This window comes from Panicum virgatum, chromosome 3K, assembly GCF_016808335.1.
Source record: "Panicum virgatum strain AP13 chromosome 3K, P.virgatum_v5, whole genome shotgun sequence".
Lineage (NCBI taxonomy): Eukaryota > Viridiplantae > Streptophyta > Magnoliopsida > Poales > Poaceae > Panicum > Panicum virgatum.
Window position 1 is genome coordinate 18411789 of NC_053138.1, and position 7020 is coordinate 18418808.

At 47.4% G+C, this 7020-nt stretch overlaps 1 long non-coding RNA gene across 1 annotated transcript; it reads right to left on the reverse strand.

The window, feature by feature from the left end:
- Nucleotides 1-1928: 1928 nt before the first annotated feature.
- Nucleotides 1929-4324, reverse strand: LOC120698078. The gene is made up of 4 exons (XR_005684711.1): nucleotides 4042-4324; nucleotides 3056-3898; nucleotides 2802-2982; nucleotides 1929-2636 (listed from the first exon to the last, which is right to left on the reverse strand). It is a non-coding gene; the product is annotated as an uncharacterized LOC120698078 (long non-coding RNA).
- Nucleotides 4325-7020: the final 2696 nt, after the last annotated feature.

Consider the following 7020-nt stretch of genomic DNA (forward strand, 5'->3'; position numbering starts at 1 on the left):
CAAGGAAGGAGAAGAGGATCCGGACTCTACCAGAATCTTGATGATTCGGTTATAATATTTAAAGTAGTTTATCTTTAGTTTGTCTTTTCTTTTAAGTCAAGTAATATTTTCCGTGATCGGCTAGGATTTGATAGCGCTAGGCTATAAATATCAGTTGTAAGGGACCGGAAAGACTTGATACACATCCAATACAACAAACTTTATAATTCCTTTGCACTTTTCGGCGACTTCGCCTTTTCTTTTATTTTTCGACGAGTTCTTTCAAGTTGATCAAGGACGTCTCACATTCGAGCGACTTGATTTGCTGGTGAATTTTCGTTTTACCGAGTATATTTGAGCTTTAGCCACCAGGCGCATCGCTATGGTTTCGTTAAAATCTAGTCAAAAGTTATCGAGTTTATCTAGGCTTTGACTTCCGGGCGCATCGCTGTCGTCTCATCTAGATTTATTCACCAATAATCGATGTCGGCTTGATTTGTAGGTTTTCCTACGCTTTTGGCCATTATCACATCTAAAAACATATTAGATCGGCTTTAGGTTTTGCAGTAACACTTTTGTTATCTCAAGAGCCGGTTTAGATCTATTTTTTAGCTTGCATCATCTGAGTTACACATTCGTAGCTTAGATCTTGTTGTACATGCACGATCGGCTACTCAAAGCCGGTTTTGTCGTCTAGTGCATCGGCTTATCTTGCCGACACACCCGTTATTACATGCTTGCATTAAATATCTTTTTGGCGCATTTAGTATCGGCAAAACTTGCCGATACGCCTACCTGAGAGATTTTCGGAATCCCAGCCGATACGCTCTCGAATTTGACTTTGTTTTCTCCCTTGTCAATTTCAGGTCAAATTGACTGGCACGCTTGGTTGACTTTCCGTGCTTGGCGAACGCTTGCCCTCGGATTCCAGTGTGTTGATTTTTGCGTCAACAGAGAGGAAGCAGAATCAGGTAACGGACAGATTAATACTACTCAAAATAAGTATACCTTGCTCTCGCACTACAGACCAAACGGTTCTGATCCCTATACCTACATTGTAATTCCGCACATTAGCTGCTCACTACTCGTAACATAGAAAGATCATTTAAAGAAAAGAAGCAAAGAATATATACAAACGACCGAACATTATAGTGCCACCACTAGTTCGTACCAGGTATCCGCACCATATTACAAAACAAGTCATAATGTATCAGCACATAGACTTAATGAATTCAAGGTAGCTGACTCAAGACTCCACGCTCGGCTCCTGTTCTGAGGCATCCACAATCTTATCAGCTATCGGCTTCATCACTTCCACAAAGGCAGTGAAATCCGCCCTCCTCTTTCTCTACCCCAGACACCAGACCACCAGGAAAGCTTGTGGAGTAGGGGCCCTTTCACCGGGGACCGCGGGTGCCAAGGATTCGAGGCAGTGCAGAGAGGCGAAAAAAGGAAGAGGTCGGGCTCTTTCGTCTCCGCCGGCGGCGCCGGCGGTCTTCTTCGCCTCCGATGGCTGTCCAGGCTTCGCGAGGTGGGGAAGACCGTTAGTTCCCCGTTGGCTGGTAGTTTAGGTCCTAGTTTTTCTAGGGTTTCGTGTCCTGACGGCGGCAACGAGGCGGGTGCGGCGGCGTCGTTTTGGAATAAGTCCCTCCTTCCTCTTCCCCGCTGCGGTGGTGCTGACCCCAGTGCTTCCGTGAGGTATGTGAGGGTTTGCTTCTCCAGATCCAGTGCTTTGGGTCTTGGAAGGGAGTGTACAGGGGCTTCTCGTTGCTTGCCGGTGCTGCTTCCTCCGGTTGCGGCGGCGGAGGCGATTCTCTTTTCTGAAGGTGAAGGGCCAGCTGCGGGTTATGTTGCGAGCCGGTCTGGGGGCCTTGGTTTCTTCTTCGTCGGTCTCCGATGGCGAACCTTGGTCCCGGATCTGGGGAGAGCGGGGTGTGTCCCCGGCCGATGGTATACAGGCGATGCCTTTCTGTTCTCTGGGACGGGTCTCCTTTGCGGCTCGTGTCGAAGCCAAGGCGAGATGGTTCTCCTCCAGATCCTGGTATGCGGTTCTTCGGTCTGCTCCGCCGTTGGCATCCGCTTCGGTGATGCTGCTTGGTGGTGCTCGTCGGTGGCAGCAAGCTCAGTAGTCCCCTTGGGCCTCTTTGTAATTTTTTGTTTTGTTGGGGTCTTCTGTGAAGTGTGGTTGGGACAGCTGTGTCCTCGAAATCCTTCTAGCGGCTACCTGTACCTGGTTGTGTTTGTGTATGTTTCCCTTATCTCTTAATACAGGTATGTTTGAATCAAAAAAAAGGCAGTGAAATCCTCCTCTGAATAGTCAACTGATATGCCTTCGCCAAGTGGAATGAGATTTGCTTTCGGCCAATAAGATTTTACCAACCCGAGCACGTGTGACACGTAGCCACAGGTGGTATCCGAGAGGTACCTCATGATCTTCTGTGGAGCACATTGTAGTCGCTCCAGCAGAGTCTTATTAGCTTGAGTACTCTCTTCGGGTGGATCCACCATGTCAACAACAGTCTGCGCAGCAGCCTTCAGCTCACCGAGCTCCTTTTCACGGAGATCCTTCTCTTCAGCCATTTTCTTGATCTGCTGTAGGGACTCGGCAAGCTGCTTGTCAGCATCCCTAAGCATCTTCTCGAACTTCTCCATCTCATCTGTACGATGGTACACAAGGATCTCTAAGTTAGTCACCAGATCTTCTTTTGTTTTTAACAAACTTTGCAGTTCTGCGTGAGTATACGACTATAAGAGATCATAATTCGATGAAAGGAGATAGATTCGACTACTTCAACACAAGGAAAATAGGGTGAGAAACCTACCCTTATGTTTCTTTGTGATTGATTTATTCTTTTCTTGCAATGACTTGTTTCTCTTCTCGAGAGCTTCCTTGTCCTTTGCAAGATTTGCCATTTGCTATTTTAGGAGCTGGTTCTCTTGCGCCTATTGAACCTTGGATTGCTCCAACTCCAGAAACTTGGCAGCATCAAACTTGGCTAGTTCCTACACAAAGGAGCAAGTTAGCCAACTAGTCGATTGCACAGATAAGTACTCGATATAAACCAAATATACTTACAGCTAGAAAATTTTGGCACACTGACAATTTTTCTTGTGCCGTTCTAATTTTATCTGTCGTCAGCAGGAAACTTCCTACAGGAATCTCCCCCGCTACTGACAGATGGGCCTTATCCATCCTAGAATCAGCACTGGTCATCGCTTGCTCTTCGGCTGTTGATGACTGATCTGCTGAATCCGAAGCTTTGTCAAGGCATAGAAAAAGGGGGGGCACAGGGAAAAAGAGATCAGTATGCAGGGAGAATATCAATATTGGCTTGCCTGGTAGATTCTTGGCACCTTCAAGCAGTAACATGGAACTCTGTTCAATTGCGGCTGCTTCCCCTGGATCCTTGACTGCTCCCCTCTCTGCTGGAAGGATGGAGCAGATTGCGGTATGGAGCAGAGAAGCGGTCGAGGCCACGGCGACCGAAATAGGCTCGGGGCTGACGATGCAATTGGAGAATCCACCAACCACAAGCCCAAATCGGACGCTTTGCTATAAAAAGAAAGGGAATACCTGCACAAAGCAATTGAAGAACAAAACAGAAAAAGGACTTCAAGAATTCTAAGATCACAATAACTCACTAGGCTGACTTCCTGATAGGCAACTTTCTCGCCTTGAGTAACTTTGTGACAGAAAACGTCACCAAAGCTCTCGATTCAGCCGGAACTTCAGGAGCCGCAGCCAGGGATCCTTGTGCAGGGCCCGATTGATCCTCTCCCCCAGTAGGAATAGTCTGAATTCCTAGAGTACTCTCAATAGTACTCGCAGGGATCGGCTGCTCTGCTGGGGTGTTGTTGCCACCACTCGTCGGAATCTGTGGCTCCGGCAAAGTGATTCCTGTATCTTTCGAAGGGTACACTGGAATGGAGGACACATCACCGCCCACTCAAGTATCATCCCCAACTCATCTGTCCTCAGCCGTGTTGACTTCGGACTAAAAAAAACTCCAAATTCTCGGAAGGGGAAATTGAAGACTCGTGATTAAGCATTCAAATACATACCTGGCGTCTCCAGATGAAGATGCTTTACGCTTGCGCGTAGTATTCTTGGGCACCTTAGGGTGGCTACCAGCCGAATTCCCCCCAGTTTCGCTACCACCTCCTCCAGCACCAGAATCTTCCCAAGTCTCTGTAGACGAACAGCTTGGATCAGAATCAGGCACAATTGTTTCATCGAGGGACCGGAGCAGCTGCTGTTGATGCTCGCTACAGAACATTTCTGAGCGTCAATATGTGTCGGTTCCGAAAGTGGACGACAAACAAACTACTTGACTGCATGTTTCTCGTGGGTTGGATCGGAATGATCAAGCACACAATGACTCAAGAATTTAGACTGGTTCAGGCAAAAAATGCTCTACGTCCAGCGGGGTGGCTGTATTTCTCGAGTCCAGGTGCTCAAAATGGAGGGGAGCTTACAAGCTTTCGAGTGGTGAACTGTTCGATCTCTTTCCTACGTGAGGGGCTCCCCCCTTTTATATCTCAAGATGGGACCCCTGTTTACACATTTCTATCGTGAGGTCTTGGTTATGTATTGGTCAGTCAGCGGGTCCCACGCTAACGGTAGGGAGCCGGGGAGTTGTGTCCGATTGGATTTCTTATGCGACGAGTCGTGACCCATGCCGGTCAGTCGGGATGGTCATCGTGGTCAGTCGGGGCTCGACGGTCGTCTCCCCGCTAGGTTATTTGTAATGGCTCCGCACGTCCTTCTCTGCACGGCCTCTGACCTGAGGATGGCACACCTGTTGACGCTCACTAACGATCATTTTTATGCATCAACTTGATCAGAAAATCATGAGAGTTTGCATTTCTTACACGCATCTTTATTCAAATAAATCCCTAAACCACACTTCACCTTTAGAGAAATGCAAGATGTGTTTTTGAGCTAATATGCAGGTTACAAGCACACTTTGGCTAGACATAAAATCACAGAAAATATCAGAGTGCAGATTCGGACTCAATTCGACCAAGTGTAGCCCAAGAACCGAAGCAATTCCACTCAAGACAGTCCAAGCCTCGGTGTTAGGACAAGAGGAAGCCTAGGACAGCCCATCCCCCAGCAGCTAGGGGCGGTTGGCGGCACCAGGCCGTCGGCCGACCGGGCCCGTCGGCCGACCGGCCCGTGGGCCCCACCGCCTTCAGCCAGCTATGGGGCGGTCTCCCATTGGCTCCATATGTCGGTTCACCGAGGAATGCCGACTTGTCACCCATGGCTCCCTGCTATAAATATGAGGGGAGGGGGTCAGAATAGAACACACACACACCACACCTTTCACTTACCTCAAGAGCTTTCTTGCTTAGCCTATAGGATTAGTGGAGTTTAGGAGAAGTCTAGGAGTCATCGAGTCCCCGGAGTTGCTTGGGAGTTCTGGTATGGGTTCATCTCTAGTTCTCTCTTGTAATTCTCGGTCGTTTGTCATCGAATTAGATTATGGTTACCGATATCTGCTTGAAGTATGTTCTGAGTTATCGGATATATACTTCCTGATCTGGTTGTTGTTGACGCTGATATGGTCAACATACTCGAGGGCTAGAACGCGCAGATCGCGGACGGTCTTCACCAGCGAGCTTCAGACGGCGACCGGTCAGACCAGTCACGCCAGCTGGTCAGACCGGTTGGCCGCAGAAAACCCGCGAAAACTTAGAACCTCAAGCTCGGGAGGGACCCCGTCGGATCTCGAAGATCTAGGATTGTCTTGAGGTCGGCATGCCACCCAAGACGCCCTTGAATGCCGTAGAGACGAGCAAAGAACAACAAAGGGGTTGGAAAAGCTAGGGTTTGAGAAAAAGGGTAAAAGAGATTGTATTGATTCGATTGTGGTTAGAAAACCCTCAATCGGCCGTAGCCTTTATATTTATAGGCCGGGGAGGACGTACCCCTTCTAAATCAGGTTACAAAAGGACTCTAAACCTAAAACTCTAACCAGACTCGGATTACAGGCCTAGACCGGTTTGACTGGTTGGCCCGACCGGTCAGACCGGTCGGCCGCGGTATTGCCAATTTTGGCTGCCAACGTATGCCCCCTGCCTTTTTGGTGAGCTTTGCAAGCCAAAAAGGAAGTACCTAAACATGCTCTAAGAATACAGAATTACAGGATCAAGTACTGGCCTAAAAATAATGCTAAGGACGATATCTAAATATCGGCCATCTCCGTCTTCAAGTGTCTTGCCAAACACTTGGGTAGTATTTCTTCAAGTATCTTCCATCAATGCCCTTGGTAGAAGTTCACCTTGCAGCATCTCCACCATATATGAATTCCCGAAGATAACCTTGACAATCTTGTACGGCCTTTCCCAACTTGGCGACCACTTGCCGAACTTGTTGTTCTTTGTCCCAAGAGGTAGAATTATCTTCCAAACCAGCTCACCAACCTGAAAAGATTTGGCTCTTACCTTCTTGTTGTAAGCTCTAGCCACCCGAAGCTTGTCCTTTTCTATTTCCCTCAAAGCTTGCAACCACTTGTCGCTCACCTCATCAATATTATCCATCGTCAAATTATGATTATCAACGGAGGAAAGGTCATTTTCTTTAGCCAATATATAAGCGTCCAGATTTACCTCAACGGGCAAAATGGTATTTTGACCATAAACAAGCTCAAAAGGAGTAACTTTAATAGCACCATATCTAGATATATGATGAGCTCACAAAGCTTCGGATAACACCTCATGCCACCTCCTAGGATTTTCTTCTATCTTTTTCTTGATAAGCTTTATCAAGATCTTATTACTAGACTCGGCCTGACCATTGACCTGAGCATAATATGGAGATGAATTGAGTATCTTAATTTTGTAAGATTCGGCAAATTCCCGCACCTCTTTTGATATAAATGATGAACCTTGATCCATCGTCAAAGTCTGAGGGATGCCGAATCTATGAATAATATGCTCTGTGATGAACTCAATTACCTCTCTATGTGTCATATTCTTCAAACGAACCGCTTCGGTCCACTTATTAAAATAATTCATTGCAACTAACACGAAGCG